This window comes from Arvicanthis niloticus, chromosome 11 (genome assembly GCF_011762505.2).
Source record: "Arvicanthis niloticus isolate mArvNil1 chromosome 11, mArvNil1.pat.X, whole genome shotgun sequence".
Taxonomy (NCBI): Eukaryota; Metazoa; Chordata; class Mammalia; order Rodentia; family Muridae; genus Arvicanthis; species Arvicanthis niloticus.
The window spans coordinates 61242419-61267146 of NC_047668.1; the positions used below are offsets into that span (position 1 = coordinate 61242419).

General features: G+C 40.6%; 1 protein-coding gene across 2 annotated transcripts in view; it reads left to right on the forward strand.

The window, feature by feature from the left end:
* The first annotated feature begins 1258 nt into the window (after positions 1–1258).
* Rasgrp3 (RAS guanyl releasing protein 3) overlaps positions 1259–24728 on the forward strand; it is a 66705-nt gene continuing 43235 nt past the window's right edge. Inside the window, exon 1 of one of the 2 annotated variants that reach the window (XM_034514520.2) lies at positions 1259–1438. The gene's annotated coding sequence lies outside the window, so the exon portion shown is untranslated. The remainder of the gene's footprint in view (positions 1439–24728) is intronic. The other variant, XM_076942294.1, reaches the window with a different exon arrangement.

Here is a 24728-nt window from a genome sequence, read left to right on the forward strand (position 1 = left end):
CACATTAAGCTTTCACAACTAACTAAAAAATTAGACCCGAGAAGTCTATCCTCTTCCTCCTCGTTGGGTGGGGGGGGTGGATTTCTGGTTTAATTTTCACTACAAATAATTATAAGATGAACCCAAGTTTGGAAGATTGGCCATACATGCTCCTATACTAAGAGTGTTACACTTGTTAAAAATCAAGGCTGTCAGTGTAGCAGACTAATTGTGACTCAGAAATTCCCTGGGGGAACTCCAGTCACTCTTTCCTTATCCTTTCCCAAATAAGCTGACTCTCAGCCATGTTTCCACTCTTCCTTGAGGCGAGAGTTCCAACAGAGTTTAGGAAGCATCGCCTGGGTATTCCATATATTCCAAGAAGTCAGAGACTCAAGGTCAGAGATCCAAAGCCACATACTCCAAGAAATTTCTCAGGAAAGAAAAGATGGCAAGGGTGAGAAGAGAAAGTCAACTCAGTGGGGAGGCTGAGTCCAACACCATGGGCAGGGCAGCCTGCCTCCATTGTGAGCGGCCCAGAGAACTGCACCTGCTCCAGCCTCCCAGAAGCCAGGGTGGTCAGCAGTCTGCAAGATGCTCATCTCTCTCCCCAGCCACCTTGGCTGCCAATCTCAGCTGCTCTGTGGTTCCCCAGAATGTTGACACTGCAGGCAACTATGTGGAAGTGAGGTCTGAAGCCACATGAAATCATTTCCTCTGGTTCTTTGGACAAAACTGCATGAGCTCTTCTTCTTTCACCCCTTAGGTACTTGCCACTGGCTGTCTCTGGCTGCAGCAGCAGCTCTGGCCTTGGAGGGGTATGCCAGGTGGGGGAGGGGACACGACTAAACATTCTTAGAAGGCTAAACTTTGCCTTCCTTTGGACAGTCCCCGTAGTTGAGTAAGAGAACCACACATACAGAAGCCAGGAGTTCTGAGAAAATGAAACCAAACAGATTGATGTGCTCCCGAGGCACCTGGCCTACAAAGCAATTTCCACCTGCAGGTTGAACTCCTGGTTCCGTTTTCTTGCTGACTAGACACCCTAGAGAGAACTTAAGTGAGACAGGAGAGTGGTGATTTTCAGCTCCCCCGCCCCCCTCCCCCCCCCAGCCAAAAAACGTGGTTAGCTTTCTGTTTGCAGTGACCTGCCCTCCAGTGTGACTTATCAGCTCTTGGGCCATTTGTCTCCAAAAGAAAAACAAACGGTGGAATGCACTGCCCTGCATGCTAATCAAGTGGCTGAGCCAGCCCACAGCTTAGGAGAAGGTTTGCCAATGCGGAGAATAATGATCTTCAGTTTCTGACCTCCTGGCACCGGGCGCGGTGTTTATCAGGAGGTGCATATGACTGGTTAAGACACGCAGCCTGGCTGGAAGGAAACAGCTGCTACTGGCATGCTCTACACTTGGCAGCTACACAGGCCAAGCGCTGGTGTGAGGAAGACAAAATTACCCCAGTAAGTAACCAGAGACGTGTGTGTGTGTGTGTGTGTGTGTGTGTGTGTGTGTGTGTGTGTGTGTGTGTTACAAGTCACCAACTTTTTGTTTCATGTTGATTTTGGTATCCAGTGACACTATAGATGGTCATTTATCTGTACTTGTTAATTTGTGTTTTTACTAACTTTTAAGGAATGTGTTCTTTTTAACCACAGTGTCTCCTAACTTTAAGAATGAAAGACTGGATTCCTGTCTAGCAAAGAAGTTGATTTCTAGGTATCCAGGATTTCTTTTTAGGTTCATAGCCAGGACTTAAATCACAAAGTAGTGAGCTGGTGGCTAGGAGCAGATGGCTGGAATTTTATTAATGTTTTACCATTGAAACTTGAAAACATAGTTGTTTAAAATATCTGGTGAATTAAAGCTATGGCTGACTTGACCATTCCTAGTCAAATTCTGAAAGAAAGAAACAAAAGGTTTATGTAACAGTGTCTAAGAGTCTGTAAAATGTGCTTTTAAATTGACACTTAGATCAGATTTCGCATCAGGTTTTATGCGTGCTTTCTGGTTCATTGAATGCTTAACTTTATGCTTTTCTTCTGTAAACTCACATACTCTTGTGACCTTAAAGCTAACACTTATAGTGTCTTAGCTCCTCCTTATTTTAGGGGCTCTGTGGTGCTCCAGGGAGTCCTCCCTTATTTCTAAGGTGGATTGTAAAAGTGTTCTGTGACAGAGCTTGCTCTGGAGAGATCAGCCAGGTAGGAGGGATGGTGGGACTGAGCTGTTGTTCAGGAACCTTAAACCCAGGTGGAGGAAAGAGTAGGCAGAAGCCTGATTGATAATGTAGCTTCTAAAGGCGACGGAACTCTGGGTCAGAGTCACAGAACAGTAATCCGGCAGGTTCCTCTTCTGGAGAGCGTGGACAGTCCTGAGGGACCAGAGAGGGGCTGTATTCCTGTGGAGTCCCACAAGATGCTGTTTTGCTTGAGGTGAACCTAGGATACTCTTGAGTCTGGTTTCCCCAGGATGATTGATGGATTGATCTTAGGGCTCAAATCATTCAATTTGCTTGCAACCTTTGCTGGAGGGCACACCGAGTCTTCTTCACCCCCACCTCACCCGCTTGTATAAGAATAGGGAATGAAAATGATGCAGGGTGGTGGTGGGGTTTCTGTGACATGTCTCTGAGGTACAGCTGACCTATAACGTCTCATCAGCCAGGATCCCTAAGGAGAGAGCTTTGGATGCTCTATGGGAAGGGGTGGAGGTGGGGTGACAAGAAAAGGCTAGTGTGGCAACAGATGTTCTTCACATTCCTTTCCTTACGATGTGGAAGAATCTGCCAAACCTGGAGTGTCCAAGGAGAAAAAAGAATTACTCTAATTCTTTGTTCCTCTTCATGCCATTTTGTGAGGTCCTGGAGCCAGCCAGTCTCTTCTCTGTGACTTCCCTATCTAGCCTGGAACTTCCTTGTCTCAGTTCAGAAGGCTGCTGTTGCCTAGGCTGCTCTTGAGAGGTCATGTTAACTAGAGTTCGAATTTTCCACAGGTTAACAGTCGGGAAACAGACAAATAAACAAACAAACCTCTCCAGTGAAATTATGTCTCCAGAACAATAGAGCATCCCATAATAAAATGCAATGTCTACTGAAGTCTAAACTAAGGACTGTTCTCTGTGAGACAACAAATGTATGATAAGATATAGGGATAAAGTGGTGACCAGTGTTAGAGCACTTGCTGGGCACCCATGAGGCCCAGGGTATACACTTCCTATCCACCAAGCATAGCCAACTGCTGAAGTTTTGAACGCCCACAGACTTTGAACAAAGCAGTGATAAACCCAACTTTTAAAAGTACAAATAATTTAGAAAATATTAATTTTACATGCAAACAATATATACCATAATGTCAAAATTTTTCAGATCTGGATATAAATTATACAATGTTGAGTTTAACACATGAATTTTGGAGATGAGGAAATCACAGTACATTTTCCTACTGTAGTGATTATATCCCAATGCAGAAACAGAAAAAAAAAAATACCAGAGGCTTCTGTTGCTGATACAGGAGATCATCAACAAACACTAATAAGCATAGCGTATGCTTACTATGCATTCCCAATACCAAATGATGTACACCGGTGTATATATTTTGATAGAATATGCATGGCAATGCTACGTGCTGTCTAGCCAGTCCTTTGCTCATGATACCCCGACTTAACAACTGTGAACGTGACAGGAATTTAGTGGAAACTGTGCTTTGAATCTTGATCTTGGATCTTTGCCCAATCTGGTTTTTTATTGGACCTCCCTTTCTTGACACGCCGGGTTCTTACGCTGGTTTTGAGTCTTCAGCTCTCATTTAGCCAGATGGCCAGAAGGGCAAACAACTGGCACCTTACAGAGGACCTTGTTGCTAAATTGTGCTGTTTTCAATACTTACCTGTTGAATGCATTTTCGACTGATGCTAGTTTCAATTTAAGATAGGTTTATCACAACAAAATCCCATTGCAAATTAAGAATCATGCATGTGTTTTATATATTGAAGAAGCTAAGGCTCAGAAGATGTTTAGGTATAATGGAAATGACAAAACGATCAGACTCTTGACCATATACATTTTTTTTTAAAGGTGGAATTTACGTGTAAATCCCACCATTTAGAGATTCCAGGAAATGAAAATGTGAGTGTTTCTTTCCCAATACAATTAGATACACAATATGTGTGTGCAATGGCCTTCTAAACTCCCAACAAAAGGAAGGGCTAGTTTCCCCTGTGACAGTCCCAATCCAGACTCCATTGGAGCACTGACTGGCAGTGTACTTTTTCCTCTTTGAGAAACAGTTCACAATGAAGACTTTTGTGTTGGTAAATCCAGCACTAATAGTGTGTTATTTATCTGGAATGCACAGCACTGCTGTCCTTTGTGGCTTTTCCATCATTTTTTTCTTCTGTAACTCCTTTTTTTGGGGGGCAGGGGGGTGTCACTCTACTCATGCTGAGCACTGAATACCTGCCTTAGTATTGGAGCCACTATTTTCAGACCTGTTTATGTGGTTCAACTTAGAAGGCTGCTTGTTCAAGCAGGCTGTTTATTTACTTAATCCTTGAAACGGCACAATCCTTCACTCTGATGCTCCCAAAGTATCACCCATTAAATTGTCCGATATACCACTAATTCAGATATCACACCATCGTCCAGTTGAAAAAAAAATTGTTGTACCACGAGCCAAGGACTGACTCAACAGCAGACAGGCTTTTCATACTTATTCTATACAAATACATGCACCTCTGTTCACCATTTGGTATGACAAATGTGCAATAAACATCACACCTGTGTGTGTGTGATCACACTTATGTCTGCGTAGTTCAGCATGGAAAGGGTTCCATGGCAGGGGGCTGGCTGGGAGTGGGGTAGGAGAGATCTGATGGCTGTTGTACATGTTGTCTTGCTATGAGTCTCATCATTTTATCGTTTGCTATGCACCTAGACACTGCCTGTCTCACTTGCCAGTTGTGGACCTGTGGTTTTTCTGGGTCATCGGTCAGGTAGAGCCTTCACAGAAAGTTACTTCTTGAATTTTTTTATAAATTGCATCTGCCTCTCTACGTTCTTGAACTTGGCTAAATATCAAAATTGTAGTGAGCAAAAGGCTGTGTGTATAAGGAGCAGGGGATGGAAAAATCTTTCAGGCCATCAGGAAGAACACTGAGTAAATAAGCATTACATGGATGCCTTGAGAAAATTATAAATGTTTTTTTCCAAAGTCATCATGACTAGAGTACATATTTTGAAGATCAACCTATTGATAGAAAGAAAAGGCAAAATTTGATCTTTAATTTTACTCACCTAATCCCTCCAAAAGTAAGCCCAAATCAACAGTAGTTGTCATTGTAGTCTTCTAAACCGGAACACTTGGGAATTACATCCAGTGAGAATTAGACTTGTCCCTTATGTCCTTAGGTGATAAGTTCCAGGACTCCATGAACACCATGCATAATCATGATGCCCTGTTCTGTGACATAGTGTTTTCATATAACCTATGTTGATCTTTCTGTGTGACTTAAATCACCTGTGTCTCACTTGGAGATGTGACTTAAGATTGCTATTCTATATTCTTTAAGGAATAATGAAAAGGGCAAAGGGAATGTAGGTGTTCAAGACAAATACCACTACTTTGAAAAGCATACTGTAAATTCTTGATTGGTTGCATTTCATAGACATAAAACCTTGAGGATAGGAAGTCTCTGATCTTTGATGGAAATTGATTCCTCTCTCCCAAGGAAATGGCATAATTTAGTAAATGCTAGGCAGAGACACAAAGAGTGGACTCAGAATTTTGGCATCATCCTTAAGCCAGTAAACTGTAGCAAGATCAAATGCTTGCTTGATTTCTTGGATGTCTTACAATAGGGAATGAAATTCTACGATGCAGAACATGTTTTACCTGTCTTGGCAGATTGTATGCTTTACAGACCCCTGTTCTCCAAAAGCTAGCCCCATGGTCCTTTCTTTCCCCTTTGTACCGGTTGCTCATTTACTGTAGGCGTTAACCATTGAGTTGTCATATTCTCATTATTTCATGAGACCTAAAATCTTGGGTGTTCTATTCTTTCAGGTGGTCTTTGTCCTTTCAGAGTCTGTGGTATGTAAAGTCACTGTGCTTTGGTTTTTTCTTCTTTGGGATTGAAAAAACCAGAATGCCTTTTTACATGGGAATTCACTGGCACTAGGCACTCTCTCACACTGCCACAATTTCATGTAGGGACATGGGCATCATTACCATTGTTTACAGAGAGGAGACTGAGAATGATAAAATGTAGGTAACTTGTCCACAGTCATGGAGGAAGTACGTGACAGAATTCTAGGCAGTGTAAGTAATCTATTAGCCCAGAATCCCAGGAATTTCTCTGTTTATGCCATTATCCAGGGGAAGACAGGATTCAATTGCATCATCAAAGTGCACAGTTTGTATTGCCTTTTGTAATGAAAAAGGTTGTACCTTGTCATTATCTTCTATTAGACATTGGTGTACAACTAGTTTGTGGTATGCTGGCTGACGGAGATGTTGGTGGTATTACATAAATTTTATGGGCAGTTGACTCGAGGAATAAGTCTATCTTAGTCACAGACAGAAAATATTGGCTTTGGCTAATATTTGTAGTGGAATTTAGTCATCATTTTCGTCTTTGGTGTGGTTAGGTTGGAGCCTCAGCAATGATGGCACACTTGTAACATCAGCTTTTAGAGGCCCATTTCTGAGATATAATAAGTTAATACGCCGGGCAGTGGTGGCACATGCCTTTAATCCCAGCACTTGGGAGGCAGAGGCAGGTGGATTTTTGAGTTCGAGGCCAGCCTGGTCTACAGAGTGAGTTCCAGGACAGCCAGGGATACACAGGGAAACCCTGTCTCGAAAAACAAAAACAAAAAAAAAAAAAAAAAAAAAAAAAAAAAGTTAATACTATACTATATTTAATTGATTAAGTTTTAAAGTATTCAGCTTGTTCTCTTGCATATATTCTCCTTGCCTAACAAAAGCATTGGCGATTCTTGGGAGTTCTACTTGTTACAATACCTGATCATCCAGGGAGCAAGAAGGCATTCCGACATGCCTACTACTTTCCTCTGTGTAGTTATTTGCTTAGTGTGAAGAGCCTTAGCTTACTAGACTCATTGAAACTCTCTGCTGTTGGTCAGTTTTCCAATGTGTTCATTGTTTACTGGATAACGCCATTATCTGTGTGTTCATAAGATCATAAAAACAGCTATATGTGATGTCTAATGGTTGTAAGTGCAGCTATACATAGTAATAGCCAGGGTAAATATAAATGCATGGTGTTTAGCAATAAAAAAGCCATTATAATAACCTTTGTGGTATGGCAATTTAAGGCTACTTTCTTTGAATTAAAAAAAAAAGTCTTGAACTGACTTATGAACTGATCCAAAAGGTATTTTCCCCCTTCCTTCCAAGAGCATAAAGAGAACATTTTTAAAAGAAGGAAAGAGTGAAATGGTTGATTATAGTTCTACCATTATGGATTTCATGTCTGTCAGTGGAGTCCAAAGAAATGTAAATCTTGATGCCTCTACTGTAATAGAAGGATCTTATTCAAGTCTAGTTTGTGACATGATTCAGGTAGCTGCACCTGTACTAATATCTTTTAAGCTTCTGTTTAATAGGATTGGCACTTTTATTTTCTGAAGGCTTCTTTATTTCCCAAATGTTGTCCCATCCTTTCCCTTAATCAGCTGAACCATCACCACCCCATAAGGTGCCATATTATTATGACATTGATTTGCTTTAGGATTCTAAATACAATCCGAGTTTTAATTAAGAACATGTTCCTGGTGCAACCTGGCAGAGAACCCCCATGGAAGAAAAATAACATGGGAAATTTATATCTATTCCCAGAGCTTTGTTTTAGTTATTGCTTTCCTGTTGCTTAATTTTTTTCAACCCCACAGACAAGTAACTGCATTAGAGAATGTATAAATGATTTTAATTGCATTTTCCCTGTCTGGAGCGTTTGTAATGTGGCAGAGACTTACACAATTGGCCCAAAGGGAAATTGATGAGCTAGAAATGGAGTCAGGCACAGTCATCAATCTAGGGCAGTCAGCCTCCAAGTTTACAAACTGGCTCAGTCTCTCCTCTGTTTTTAGGACATTTTCTTTCTGTTCAACAATCCAAACTGATTTGCACCAGGCTTCCTTGGTGTCTTCTGTGTGAATTAACCTTGGAAGGAACATGAAAAAGTTGTGCCTTCAAGTCTGCACATGCAGGTCCCTGTTGCAGGACACTTAAGTCTTGAAATTAAGGACCTTGGGAGAAGTGTCTTTTTTCCCAGGCAATTGTAGAAACTCTCACTGTACCCATGAAGGATGCACCGTCTCAAATCTCAAGTTAATACAGACTCCTGGAGCTCCAAAGCGCTCAAGAATTTTAAGTAGTTTTAAATTGAAGAACCAAGCACATCCATATTTGGTTCTGAGATACTCACACTGCAAGTTCAATTTGAATGAACACTGGAATTTGCTCAGGTCTCAGTTCTGCTTTCTCAAAGTAGAAAGTATTTCATTTATGCATGGAATGCCTGCCACTCAAAAATCATATGAGTTGACAGGCTGTTTTAGAGATCATTATTTTTCTGTGGCATGGGCAAGTGGCCAATCTGAAGGGTGGTTGTGTAGGTTTCTCTGTGGCCCACTTCTCTCCCCAGCCAGTCTTGATCCTGAGATGTCTCTGCCTCTGTCTGTGTTTCTTTTGTAGTATTTAAACTGTGCCTGCTGTAGAAAGGGGGAAAAAATAACGTTTACTTTCACCTTATTCACAAAGCAGACAGCATTGTAGTGAGCAGTGTCCTTTCAGAGAAGAAAACAAACCTCAGAAGAGTTGAGTAACTTGCATTTTAATAGGCCAGCAAGATGAGATTCTTTTTAACATAATGATGCCACTTCTTGTTCTGCCTAAGTTTAGAACAATTGCTGTCTATGGAAAGGACATCCATTGTGCAGTGGAGACTGCTAGCTTTGTCACACAATTGATCTTGCATCATGACCAATACATGTGCCATTCCCATTAGTAGACTTTTACCAGACAGAAAAGCATTCTCAGGCTCTGTGGATTCATAACTGCACCCCGAGTCTCTTTTTAGTTCCTACCCTGAACTCATTCAGTTTTCATTATTGAACTATTTTCTCAGCTGTGGTCCTGTGTCTCCTGCAGGGTGGTCCTATAGAACTCAGCCCCTGTCAACAGTCAAACATCATTACTCTATCTCTGATGATGACACTTAGAAAGAATGGTCATGACAATGGGCCTAGCAGATTCGCCAAAAGTGACAGTTTGTTGAGAGCTGTATTTAAATTTTATAAGACATGACATAACATTGGCACTGAGAGAGGCAGTCATACTCAGTCACATAAATGTCTCTGGGGACCATTATTACAGATAGCTAGAATAGCTAAGTAGTGTCAGGAGCAGAATCAATGTAAGATACCTCTTGATGTCATATATATATATGATTCATATATATATATATATATATATATATATATGATTCATATATATATGATTCATATATATATGAATCATACATGATGTACACATATTTGGAAGTTGCAAAAATTTTGGCTTAAGCTAGTGATGGTGATACTGATGAACAATTAAGAATTGAAGACCAATCTATCATCTGTAAGAATTAATGAAATACAGCATGCATAAAATTTTATAACTTATCTTGTATCTCATACCAACCTTATGGAAGACAGATAAATTTAGAAATTCATGAATTTAGAAAGTTGTTTGGACTGTTAGTCCCTAAATATAGAAATAAACCTAAAATGTTTATAGGCTTAATTAATACAGTCTAGTTTATAGGTCTCCTCATGCAGAAGTCATCAAAAGGAATTTTATAAAAATCTAAAATTTCTTTTCATTCAAGATGATTCATTTGGTATTTTTAAACATCAAGCATGGATAACTATATGGACTTCCCCCCCCCCCCCCATAGACTATTACAGTCTTGTTAGTCATGCATGCATTTAAAAATATTGCAATAAGCACATTGCAATGCATGAATATGTTTGTAAAGAAGAGTATTATGGCACTTCAGGAAATGGAGATAACTCTATCAGGTTGAGCCAGGGGAGGGGTCCTGGAGTTGGTGACATTTGAGCTGGAGGAAAAACAAACAAGCAAGCAACAATGACAAAACATAGTTACTGTTGAGAAGGAAGAGAGGCTATTTTGAAAAAGTCTATTCCAAGAATCACACATAACTTGGTTGAGCTGAATCATAAGATACGTGTTAGAGGGTAGAGAAGGGCTTGAAGAGAGGTTCGTCCAGATGGTCAGGACTCTGTTTGCTTTTCTGAAGCATTGGGATATACTTGACAGTTATTTGAAGCTTACAAAAGAACAAAACTGTTTTAGCAGACTGAAGTAGAAGGATTAGAAGTTCAAGGCCGGGGCTGGAGAGATGGCTCAGCGGTTAAGAGCACTGACTGCTCTTCCAGAGGTCCTGAGTTCAATTCCCAGCAACCACATGGTGGCTCACAACCATCTGTAATGGGATCCAATGCCCTCTTCTGGTGTGTGTGAAGACAGCAACAGTGTACTCCGTACATTAAATGAATAAAAAAATCTTTAAAAAAAAAAAAAGAAAGAAAGAAAGAAAGAAAGAAAGAAATCATGACCCTGTCAATATGAGGGCATTGGTTGTTTAAAAAAAAAAAAGAAGAAGAAGAAGTTCAAGGCCAACTTGGACAACTTTATAAGACCTTGCCTTGAAGAGAAGACAAAAACAACCACAAAACTCAAGTTTTCATTGTTGGATATTTAAATATATACAAAAGCAAACAACATGACATAATGAATTCCCATGTCTTCGTCACAGAACTTTAAGGTATTTTATTTTTCAATGTTGTTTATATCTCCACTTATACACTCTCTTCCCATCATTAATCTTTACTTTATTGGCTCAGTGGGTAAAGGTACTTGCTGCCACCTCTGATGACCTAAGTTCAATCACTGGGACCCACATGGTGGAAGGCAATAAGTGACTCCCACAAGTTGCCCTCTGAGCTCCACATATGCACTGTGGTGCACATACAAACACTCACTCACTCACGTGTACTGAATAAAAAAGAATATATATATATATATATATATATATATATATATATACACACACACTCCAATATATATGGACACACATACAAAAACAATACATGTGTATGTATATATACATAAACCAATATGTATATATCCTATATATAATATATAAACCAATATATGTATTGTATATGCATGTGTATGTGTAGGTGTGTCTGTATATTTATATGTATATGTACATATATATTGGTTTCTTGAGACAGGGTCTCTCTATATAGCCCTGGCTGTCCTGGAACTCACTATGTACACCATGCTGGCCTCAAACTCACAGAGATCTACTTACTTTTGCCTATAGAGTGCTGAGATTAAAAGTGTATATCACCAGGCCTGGGTTAAAAAAAAAAAGAAGAAGTTTAATAAAAATTTTAAAAATCCACTAACAAAACATGGCCAACATGCAGGAAATGGCATCCAAAGTTTGAGGGAACAGAGAAACCATGTGGACAGACAAAAACAAAAAAATAAAAAACCTAAGGCCTTGTGTTAGGTCTGATGAATAGCTACAAAATTTAATGGCTACTCTAAAAGGTGCGTGACTTTTTTTTTTTTTTTACCAGATCTCGAACCACTAGAAGTTTAAAAGAGGTGAGTTTAAAATAATGAAAGGACCCCCCACCCCACATGATTATATGATGAAACTGTTGAAACGAACAAAACATTACAAGAATTGGACAAGGAATCCTCAAGTGTGGCTCGTGAAGGACAACAGTTGCTGCTGTTTTTTTCCTAGCATGTCAGTCCAGTGGCATTTTGTTTCTAAAATAAAATGCAGACAGCAATATACTTTATACCTTGCTATTAAGCAACTGATCAGACATATCACTAATAAGAGTATGATGCTATGTAGAATCTGTACTTTTCAGAGAGACAGAGGTTTTGACTTATCTGTGCTTATTTTCTCTAAAGGAAAGTTGCTGATTCCAGAAAGATCAATATAGGCCATAGCTGGTTCTTTCTGGGTAGTTATTAAGAAAACCAACCAACCAACCAAACAAAACCCTTGAAATCTTTGGAAAATCTCTAAAGGGCTCTGCACGCCCCACCCTCAAAGTGTACATGAAGGATGAGTGGGACTGAAGAAGGAGGACTCTTTAGGGAGAAGACACTGTGCATTTAGACACTGTGCATCTGTAGCTGTGTCTGAGGCAGTGGAAGCCTAGGGGCACAAGATCAGGGTCAGGCAGCAGTACCACGCCTTCTTCTTTCAACCTCTGGCTCAATAAGTTGACAATGGCAGGGTATGGTGTTTAGGCCACACAAAGAAGTGTTTGCTCTCATTCTGGCATGTAGCTTTTCCTCAGGATTTCATCTCATTGGGAAGGAGTCCTCTGAAACTGTCCCCCAACTGTCTAATAAGGGGCAGGTCTTTTCCTGCACATTTTCTAAGGTAGAGAAAGATCTTCCCGTTTTCAGCTGACATTTATTCTAAGCCAAGAAAAAAGTCAGGTTCAAAACTAAGTGTTTTAGTTAGGAGAGACGACAGAGGTTCTGGTTAATCAACAAAATGATGGACTGGGTATTAGGATTATCTTATACCTCACTGGTACAAATAGGAATAATTATGCTCTAATTGTATTTTGAGAGAAAAGTGTTATTTTAACAGGAAGGGTGATATGCAGGAGGAGCTAAGGGGGAAGGAGTACCGAGAGGAAGAGATGGAGTAAGGAGAGGAGAAGATGAAGGAGAGGAGAAGCAAGGTGATGAGAGAGAGAAAGAGAGGGGGGGCATAGAGGCAGATATCCATGTGTCTCTACCAGTCAAAGACAGTTTATATATCTAGGTTGGGTATTGGGTTACACTTCTGATTGAGCATTACCAAACGTATAAAGCCTTTGACTAACACTTAAAAAAATTGTATAAAAGCAAAAAGGAAAAGGAGACATGGGATAGGGGTTTTCTAGGGAGGAGAAATGGGGAAAGGGGATGGCATCTGAAATGTAAATAAAATATAAAATAAAAAAATGAGAAAAAAATGAAAAAACAACAACAAAAACAAAACAAAACAAAACAAACAAACAAACAAAAAGAAAGATCTTCCCAACATTAAGATTGGAGCTACCCAAGCCCTAAAAATATTACTGGAAATAATCGGGAGGCATTTGCTTCTGATGAATTCACTTGCTTTGTCCTTGTCTTTGTTTTAAAAATTACAGTGTGTGTGTGTGTGTGTGTGTGTGTGTGTGTGTGTGTGTGTGTGTGTTCGTGTTCACCACAGTACATGTGTGGAAGTCAGAGAGCAATTTGTAAAAGTCAAGCTCTTTCTTTCCACCCTGCAGGTCCCAGGCATTACACTCAGGTATCTAGGCTGGTAGGAAGCTTGTTTATCCTCTGGGCCATCTCGATGGACACCCCACTCTGTCCTTCTTGAGATAGCTGTCCCTGCCTGATGTGGGTAGAATTTAGAGACAGGAACGCAGCAAAGTGCAATTTGTAGATAAGTTAGTCCAAATTCTGACAGATCAGGGAGTCTCTCAATAGCTAGTGGTCTGTAGGTTCAATGTGAGAGGAACAAACAGACAGACAGGGGAAGTTCACAAGCTTCAGAGCTGCAGAACCAGTAGTTTGTGCTAGAACCTACTTTGAGCTCGGACACAACCTTCCAAGTCTCACCCCTCTTTACCTGCCTTCAACCATTTAAAAAATTCCCAGGACGGCTTCAGCTTCTCAGAATCCACTAGCTAGAGACCGGTGGATCTTTGCTAACTCCAGTCCCTTTCACTTTAGATTGACAAATTTAAAACTTTCTTCGATCAGGAGACATAACCGGGTCAGGATAACCTTTGCAAAATCGAAAGGCTAAATTTCTTTGATATCAGACCAGTGAACATGCATTCTATGACTGTTAGCAAGAAGCCTAGTCATCTCTCATTATCTCAATGATAAATGGACAGCATCAAGGTACAAAATCCACACTTCCGTAACTAGGTGCTTTACTTCCAAATTAACTTTGTTCAGTATACATTTTGTATCTCAGAGACACTCTTGCCCCCATGCAAATCTGGGTTCTAAAAGTTTACTACAGTGGGGTATTTTTCTTTCAACCATTACACTCATTGCTTAAACATGAGCCAATCATTATCATTTTGCCCATAGGGATCTTCTTTTAGAATAAGGTTGCTAACATCTTAAATAAATAAGTAAGAAGTGCCCTTGGAAAGCGAAATGCACCTTGTGTCTCCTATTACCACAGTCTCTTGAATTAGAGGTTTAGTTTCCAGGGTAAACCTAAAACACTGTTAGAAAACTTGAATGAACAGGAAGGTGAAACCGGGTGGTGGGTTCAAGCCTGCAGCTGCCCTGACCAGTAAACAAACCTTCTGTCCTTTCTGGTTTCTCTTCTTAGAGTAATAAGCAGCAACAAAGGATGAAAAAAAAAAAAAAAAAACCAGCTCAGTTTCTCCGGTCAGCAATTACGTGTGGCTATTTTATTCAAGTGCTATAAATGACACAGGAAACTATCCTGAAAAGCCCCCAGTGAGGAGTGTGACTTCCTAGAGCCTGCATGGAGAAGTCAGATATCCCTAGCTGTAGTTAACAAGCACAGACAGAGCAACAGGAAGAGGAAGCTGACGGAGTATAACACTGCTCTTTATAGTGTGCAGAACTGACGATCTTTGCCTCTAAGCACAAGGAGGTACAGTTTTTAAAGGTAGTTCAAGTCAATGGATATTGTTTTATCTTAGTCTTTTTAGAATATACCAAGGGAAATGTCAAGAGGTATCAACCCAAGTGATTTATTACTTTCTGCTATTGTAGTGAGAACTTCTTGGCAGATATACACGTGTGTGGTGGAAGCATGCATGTACAAGGGCAGATGGGTGTGTTCATGTATATATAAAGGCCAGAGGTTGATGTTGGGTGTTTTCCTCCACTGGTCTCCATTTTATTTACTAGGGAAGAGTCTCCCACAGAATCAGGAGCTAATCTAGCTACCCATTTTACCCCCGGCATCTCTTGTCTCTGTCTCCCCAGCACTGTGATTACAGATGGGCTGCCATGTGGGTGCTGGGGACCCAAATTTTAGGTTTAATGCTTGTGTGCCAACTGCTTTATCCACTGAACTCTCTCTCTTCAGTCTCAGATTATGAAAGAAAACCTACAGAAATAGGAGGGAATTGCAAACCTTGAGGTAATATAGACATTTAAGGATGATATGAATGCAAATAATACCTCGTCAGCCTAATGGTTCTCAACAGACAAAGCAGAAGTCTCCAAACCTGCTTTGTGCCCAGGTGAAAGATGACATTTGTCTTGAAGTTTGACCCTCCCTTTTTAGTGAGCAGGAGGGGAAGCTTGAGTAAGCACAGTAGCGGCTGTGTCTTCCCCTTTATCTAATCTACACATGAGACCATTCGTAAGCTCTTTACCCTGCGAGGTCCTCCTTAGCTTTTGAATCTGTGATGTCAGAGGCCCATCCAGTAAGTCTGAGGTTGGGTCTGGCAAAAGAAATGTCAATAGCAAGCAGGCACCAGGTTCCCTTCCTAAAACTACCAAAGGAGGAAAGGCACATCACTGAATGATATGTGACATTTGGTCTTAGTCTCCGGGGACAACAGAAGAGAGTGAAGATTTAGGGAGTCTGGGAGTCACTTGCTGGCTAGCAAACACAGACTACGCTGATCTGATTTTCCTACAAGAATAAAGAACACTAGATATTAAAGTAGAGGTTGGGTTTGTATATCATTTTACAAATAGCTAAAAAAATGAAAAATTTAAAAGCCAGCAGGACCAACAAATACAGCTATGGGATGCATCTTTCCAAAAGACCTCCATATTGTAATCTGTATAAGCTGAGGGAAGCAGAATTGATTAGTGTACACAGTCTTCACTGCAGAGAAAACACCGAGACTTTTGGTTTATTATTTGCCTGTCAGTAAATAGGTTTTCTCAGATAAGGGGGAAAGTCTGCAGGTGAAAGGTGCTTGTGATCAGTATCCATGATGTCTCTACAGTCTGTGATCAGTATCCGTGATTTCTCTACAGGGACCGTGTTCTTGTACTTCACCTCTGTCACATTAGAGACAGAGTTTGGGGAGATTATGTCAAGCAGGGTGGTGGTTTTGGTCCTGCAAGTACAACTGAGAGAGACATTGCTGATATCATGCACACAGCAGTTGGACAGTGCTCTTACTATCAACATAGACCTCAGTTAAAAACTTGGTGGAATGATTCAGATACGTCCAGCCAAGCATTACATTTTAGGAAATAAATAAAGTATCAAGATAGAAAACAACCTTGCTGAGCACTGTGCCACGTGTCTGTATTTGCCAACACTCAAGAGGAGGTTGAAGCAAGACAGTTAAAAAAAAAAAAAAAAAGAAGAAGAGAAGAGAAAAAAAGAAACCAAAAATGACAACACATTTCTTTCAGTGCACACAACCAGTACATTTCAGGTTTCAAGTATTTCTTAATCTTCATATGTAGAGACAGTTCCAGATATTTTGGAATTTTTCCTAGTCATTGAATGTTATTACGGTAGTTTTCTCTGTCTCTTTCTTCCCCCCTTTCTCCCACCCCCAGTGTGTGTGTGTGTGTGTGTGTGTGTGTGTGTGTGTGTGTGTGTGTGCGTGTGTGTGTGTGTGTATGTGTGTGTACTGTGTGTTCTTGTGTATCACTGAGGCATGCACATGCCATAGTGCATATGTGCAGGTCATAGCACAACCTCGAGTGTCAGGTTTTTTTTGCCTTCTGACTTGTTTGGAACTTCTGTGTGTAGCGGTGCACCCCAGGCGAGATGGCCTATGTGCTAGCTACCTGGATCCTCCTGTCTCTGACTCTTATCTCACTGTAAACATCGGGGGCATTTGTTTTCACCCCTAGATTTGTGTGGGTTCTGGGGATCCAAACTCAGGTCCTCACACTTGTGTGGCAAGTCCTCCACTCCACTCACTGAGCCATCTCCCAGCCCTGTATTTTTTTTCTGGAACAATGAAAGAATGTAGTACCAAATTAATGAGACATTTAAACATTTTAGTTTATCTTCTTTTAATTATACATAAAGTGTTGGAATTAGTAATGAGGAATTATCTTTTTAGCTAAAATTCTGGTGGATACTGAATGTTTGTGTGATTAGTAAGAAGATAATTAGATAAAATTATATAAGTAATAAGATCAATACATACATATGTTCATACATGCTCTCTTTTCTCTCTCTCCCTCCTTTCCTTCCTCCCTCCCTCCCTCCCTTCCTTCCTTCCTTCCTTCCTTCCTTCCTTCCTTCCTTCCTTCCTTCCTTCCTTTCAAGACAGGGTTTCTCTGTATAGCCCTGGCTATCCTGAAACTCTTTGTGTAGACCGGGCTATCCAGGAACCCACAGAGATCTACCTGCTTTGGCCTCTGGAGTGCTGAGATTAAAAGAATGTGGTAGTAGGCTTTGAGTACATGCTCTGTTTCCTGGGCTATAAATTAGAAGCCAATACTGAAAAGGAGCTGCCATGAATGAGAAAATGTGGTGAGATTCAACTGGCAAGGGTCAGTCTTTGTGGGAATCTACACACTTGTAAAATCCCCACAGATTACCGCAGAAACTGTTGCAATCTGGTTCTAAATTTACTACCAACTTGGTTTCAGTTACTATTTTAACTTTTCAGCATCCTTATTGTGACTAGTAAATCCATTCATAAGACTTTTAATGAAGATGGTTCTCTGTATTATCTACCCTCAGGCATAGTTTTAGGTATTTTAGTAACTGGAAAGCATTTTCCCTGGAGTCTGATAATCAACTTTGGTCAAGAAAGATGGAGACTTTCGTGTCTTAAGAGAGTGTTAGAGGAGATTGGGAAATGAGCAGAAGAAGACTGGGGGTCAGGTCATAAAAGAGGAATTAATGAATGGGGATTTACTCAAGTGTGTGCACACTCTGTCCCCTGTGCTATGCCATTGGATTACTCAGACCCTGAGACTGACACCTGCTTGTCTTTCCTCTCTATTGAAGCCAAATGAATCTTTCTCAATGATCACAGGACACACTTCTGGGTAGGGGCTCTCAAAAAGTACAGTCTTGTTCTTCTAGAGAAACAGAGCCAGTCAGCAATATAAATCACACAAAACTTAGAGGAAAGCAGTTCACAGAGTGCCTCCATCTGTCTGGAGGCTTCTAGGGGTTGGAGCACTGTTTAAAAGTGTGAATGTTATGGCCAGGATAACATTGGTCTGGGGGTGGTGCACATGTAACATCTTTGCTCAGTTCTCTATTGTGTTACATAGCTCTAAGGTCCTTTCCATGGCATACAAATCCTGCCATAAATAGCCCCTTATCCCAAGTCCAACCCTTACCTCATCAGATCTACCACGTACCCCAGGTCCAACCATTACCACAGGTCTACCCCTGTGTTGGTAGACCCCATTCCCAACCCCATAAGCTCATGCTTTTGAATGTTTGGCCCATAGGGAGTTGCACTCTTAGGAGGTATGGACTTGTTTGAGGAAGTTTGTCACTGTGGAGAGGGTTTTGAGGTCTCCTATGCTCAAGCTCTGCCCAGTGTGGACTTATAGTCTCATCCTGGCTGCCTGTGGAAGACAGTCCCCTTCTACTGCCTTTGGATCAAGATGTAGAACTTTTGGCTCCTCTAGCACCATGCCTGCCTGGATGCTGCCATGATGATAATGGACTGAGCCTCTGAAACTGTAAGCCAGCCCAAATTAAATGTTGTCCTTTATAAGAGTTGCCTTGGTCATGGTGTCTGTGCACAGCAGTAAAACCCTAAGACAACCCCTTCCTGCAGATTCATCCCTTCCCCCAGGTCCACCGAAACCTTGCCTTGATCCTCCAAAAATGAACTTCTTTTTCATAGTCCCCATGCTCTCCACATCGGCATTTACTATTTTTAAAACTGCTGCTCCACCCCATGGTATGTTTTAGCCTGGCAGTAACATACACACATTTCAACAATTGTCCAACCCCCAGACGCTTCCAGATAGACGTTGGCAGTCTGAGAAACTGACTTCCTCTCTGTTTTGTATGATTTATATTGCTGATTGGATCTGTTTCCCTCAGAGAACAAGGCTGTAGGTTTTTAAGAACCCCTACCCAGACATGTGCATCTAATGTCTTTATGTGGTTATTCTTCTCTTCCAACCTGACTTTTAAATGTCTGATTTATTTCTCCTTCCCATTTCTCGCTCTCCTCTGTTTGTTATTTCATGGAAAAGCTAGCCTCCCTTCCTTCTATCCTCTGCATCTCCAGATTACAAATCACCATCAGATTCCTGGCTCTAGGAAGTGTGTAGTTTTGGAAGCTGATTATACCAACACACACTACAAATCCGTAAATCAGCGGTTCTCAGCCTATGGGTAGTAAGTCCCTTGGGGGGTATATATCAGATATCCTGCATATTGGATATTTACATTACAATTTATAACTGTAGCAAAATTACAGTTTGGAAGTAGCAATGAAATAAGTTTATGGTGTGTGTGTGCTTGGGTGGGGTGGTTCACCACAATATGAAGAACTGACTGTATTAAGGGGTAGCAGCTTTAGGAAGGTTGAGAACCACTGCTCTAAATGCTTGAGAAATCCCAAAGTTTTTGCAGTAAGTTGACAGGTTTCCCTCTCCAGGCCACTGGTCTCCCATATGTTGTGAATGCACTCATAATAGTGGCCTAATGGGAAACCACATTCCACACCACAGAAAACTACTTTGCAAATGCAGTAGGGAACAGGACTTCATTTTAGAATCATGTTGTGGCTCATGCTCTCTTCTGTTCTGGTGAGGGAGGTGGAGTGACTTCTTTCCTGTTGGGTGATGATAGTGAACTTTACAGGAGTTAAATGGGACCTTTGATAGATACCACAGAACGTTCTAGTAACGTGTGCTTCCTTTTCCATAGGGATGTGCTGTGATTCCAGGAGTGAGCAATGTCACAACCTCTTGAGACTTTTTTTTTTTCTTTTAGAAAAAGGAAAGAGAGAAATTCTGTCTTGTAAGGAAGAAGAAAGAAAGAAAGAAAGAAAGAAAGAAAGAAAGAAAGAAAGAAAGAAAGAAAGAAAGAAAGGTAGATATATTTGTGGTAGGAAAAACATCTGAAGTAAAAGAGCACAACAGCTCATTCAGTTGGATGCTTCAAACTGTCTAAATGTAACTAAAAGCGAAGAGAGAATTTGAAAGACACTTTTTTTGGTTCTTATGTTTGTCTTGTAATCACTTCCAATAAAATGTCTAGCTCCAAATCCCTGATTCCGAAGCAATTTAAACTGAGATTTTGCCGTATCATAGAAGAGTACCATAAACACACAGGTTTCTAAATAGGAACAAATGTTTTCACTATGTTACCATAGTACAGTTACTGTTGGAGAAGGAAAAATAACCTGTATGACAGGTTTTGGTGAGTTTCTAATCCGTGCACATGAAACTGGCATCAAAATGATGGGAAAAGGTTAATCTTTTAATACTTATCACTGTCAATGATAAAAATAGTTGAGGTCATACAATTAGTAATAACAAAGCACTTCATGTCCCCATGTGTTATTCTTGTTTTAATTTAATTTTAGTTTATGTGCCTGAGTGCATGGCCTTACAATATGTGCTTGTGCACCACATGCATGCCTGGTGCCCATGGAGACCAAAGGGGGGCATCAGATGACCTGAAGCTGGAGTTTGTTGTGACTCAACATCTAGATCCTGAGAATTGAACCCAAGCCCTCTGGAAGAGCAGACAGCGCGCTCTCGCCCCTATTCTTTTTTTGATTCAGTATTTAGGTTAGCGTATAAATGATGGGTTTCATCATGGCATCTGCTTTGTTTCCATTTGCTCCCAAGTGACCTCTCCCACTGTGCCTGGGTCCCTCTCTTTCCCAACCACTTTCTCGTATGCTTAACCATCACATACATTCTATTACTCTTTCTGTTTCCCATCCAGCACAGGGGATCTTCCTTCTCTCTCATGATTGTCTTCCTAATTTTAGGACCTACTACCCTTTAATTTTTATTCATTTTATTTTTATTTTTATTTGTTTGCAGTTCTACAACTTTGTTTAGCATTCAGCAGTTTCGTTCTCATCTACATTGACCATCTGTAGTTTTCTGAATGTGGTATCAGACAAGCTTCTTTGGTGAATCTTCCTCCTCATGTTTTCCAGACAAACGTACTCAGGATATGAACATTCCTCCCCCTTTTGGCCCAGACACCTTCACTGAGCCTGGTATCAGTGTGCTCATCAGGAGTTCCCATCTCCTTCGTGGCAAATTTGCGGATTTCTTTGAGTGCTGGAGGGTCACGCTTCTTGAAGCTCACTTTATGGATACGCTTAATAATGTTGATGATGTATTTTTGGGTCACCATCTTGTTAATAGCAGAACAACCTTCTTCTTGTCACCCTTCTTTGTGGGAGCCATTATGCTGGGCCCAAGTTGGAAAGGCTCCCCTCCCTTTTTAATATTTCCATTTATTTGTGCAATTTTGGTGTGTTTGAGATTGGAACTAGCTACACTGCCCAGGTCAATCTCAAACTCCCGAACCTCAGCCAGCCTCCCAAATACTACCACCACTCCTGGCTTGTTTTGTGCCTTTTTTAAAAATTCAAAGACTGAGTTAGACATGGTAGTGTTAGATGTGGTGGAGAATTGAGAGTCTGAAGTAGGAGAATCATGAGTTCTAGAACACCCTGGTCTACACAGCAAATTTAAAGTCAGCTTGTACATACTGAGACCCTGTCTCAGAAAACAACCACCCTCTCTCCAAATCAGTTATTTAATAAAATCCAAGGCCTGGGTGGTCTATGACCCAATGGTGGGGCAGTTGCCTAGAAAGTGTGAAGCCCTGGATTGAGGATGAGTGGAGAGAATGGGAGAAACATGGAAGGGATTGCTCAGAATTCACCTCACAAGAGTTCATTGTGTTTTAGTAATAAGTAAGAAGATTTTAACTGTATTTTCTTTACTGCTGGAGTGCTGGGGAGGTACAGGACCTTCAGAGTGGATTTTTGAGAGGTGAAGGTTGGGGATAAGGTGCTCTGAACAGTGACCACCACAAAAAGCATTAAAAATCATTTCTTCTCCCTGTTATCCTCCTCCTCCTTCTCCTCCTCCTCCTCCTCTTCCTTCTCATCCTCTTCCTCTTCCTCCTCCTCCTCCTCCTCCTCTTCCTCCTCCCACCTCTTCCTCTTCCTTCACCACTACCATCATCAAATTCCCTCTGAAATAAGTAGAACACTCAAAAAATGCAGGGATGTGATGACTCTTTCAAGTGACTTGATACCAGGTCCTTCTAGAGTGTTAGGGCCACCAACAGAATTACTGTGAGGACCATCAAGATTGGCATGTTGAAATAAAAACACTGATTATATATGTATATATTATATATGTATATATGATATGTGTATATATAATATACATAGTTTTCTTCATATTTTTTTTCTAAAGTCCCAAATCTTAATTTCTGGGGTAAAACATTTTCTAGCTGCTAGCCTCATTTTTTTAATGTTATTTTCAGTTGGATTATGGGATTGTCACTTTAAGACATAGTCCTTGGATGTGGATGCATGCATCTATTTGGATATCATCCACCCATAAGTCTCTGCAGATGTGTGCATGGCTTTGTTTCATGCTCAGCTCCTTCCAAATGCCAGGAAAGTACCCTTTCGTTGGACTTTGATGTTTTATGGTTTATTGCTAGAGCTTCCCCTGGACTTTCTTATTCAACTTGCATGAGCTAGTACTAAATATGGTAGTTTGACCACTAGTGTTAAATGCCAGCCGCTAAGAAAAAAAACACGCAGCTGAACTTTGCTATTTTATTGTTACCCCCATCCCTGCCCCAAATGCAGCACAGTCTTGTGAGTGAGATGAGCTCTGAGCTGCTCCTGTTTGGTACTTGGTACCAGCATTCCCCTGGATTGCCAGGCTTGCTGTAACAATGGAGCTTATTCATCTATAGACAATATAGCCAGTGATGCATGCTTAGGAGTCAGCACAGGGAGCAGGGAGCACATGTTTTACACGGTGCCTAGAAATGGATTCAACAGGCTAAAAGGTTTACAAATCATTCGTGTGTGTGTGTGTGTGTGTGTGTGTGTGTGTGTGTGTAAATTTTGGAATCAGACCTGTATTTTGGAAAGTAAGAGTAATATGCTATTGGACAATCCGTTCAGCCTCTTTAGGTCTCTACATTCTTATTTATGCAGTAAAGAGAGTAATGCTTAGCTTTTTGGATTTTATTAAAGTAGAATATATATATATATATATATATATATATATATATATATATATATCCCAGCATTGCAACTTTCATGATATATATTGCCAGCAATAAGTGGTATTTCTACATGTTATTATTACTTTGATTTTTAAAAAAAAAATTAGGACAAAATATCCTATGAATATTAGTTAATATCCTATTAATTTAGTAAAATATTTTAGAAGGAAATGATAAATGAACAGATAGCACATGGCTTAAGACCCAGGAAAATGTTTTTAAATTAGCATTGGCAAGAATAGAAAATAGTTTTAGAGTTGAAGAATACACTATTTTCTATGGGTATTTATTCCTGTTGTCATTGTTAAATGACCTTTGGACTAAAGCTTAGCCAGCCATAAGTATGGGGATTTTATTCTTCATACCATCTATTGTGGCGCATGTGCAATGATTTGCCTTGGCTGTAAGCACATGGGCCAATTCTCTGTGTTCAAACTATTCCAGTAGGTCTGTGACCCAACCTGCTTTGACAGAGATGAGAACAAAACCAATGAGCATGCTGGGAAGTGACTAATGGGAGGAAACAGGATAGAAGCAGAAAGCCAAAGAATCAGGAGATGGATTTGAAAGCACTGGCATGGAAAGCTAAAGGCACAAGATCCATGTTGAAAAGGCCAAAGACAAATCTAAAATCTAACTAGAAAGTGTGAGCTGGGAAAAGAATGGCAGTGCCAGTTTGACGTTTTTATTTATTTATTTTTAAATCTTTTTAAAGACAACAGGTAAGGAAGGTGCTGGAGGATTAATGATAGCCAGGGATGTAGGAAGCCTGGTTGGGAAGATGGTGACCATGGTGAGGGTAACTAAGATTGTAGTTGCCAGATGAAATAACCTGAATCAGTTCACATGGTAAGAGAGAAATAATTTCTCTATCATTATCTCTATTGATTTCCCTTGGTGGATGAATGGCCTCCCCGCCCAGTCAGGCAAAGAGAGATGAAATGTTAGCTAGGACCTGTGGCAACCCTGCCGTCTGTCTGTGGGTCAAACTTGCAGAAAGAGCATGACCGTACCAGAGCAACAGGAAGCCAGAACCTTTCGTAAAGAAGAGAATGTCATATTAAGTTGTTCCAGAAAGTTCAAAATAACTTCAGAGACACCACACGATAATAGCATAAAGGACAAAGAATACGGAATGTCATCGCAATCACCAAGTTTCTGCTGTGCATGGGAGTTTTGGTGTCGTCTTCTTAGTGTCTCAAGTATTCTGTTGATAAATCTCAGATCTGTAGCTACCATAGCCATGCAAGGGCTCCCTTAATATCTAGCCATCAAAATGAAAAATCTATCTACCTCCTATTCTTCTCCCCACTGCCCCTCCCCCCCACCCCTGCACCAAAAGAGGTAGCATTCGATTCCCTAAGACCAATCCCTCCACTAATGCCTGCCATCCATCACCCCTGTCCTGCTAGGAGCATTATGTGAATTAACTTCTTA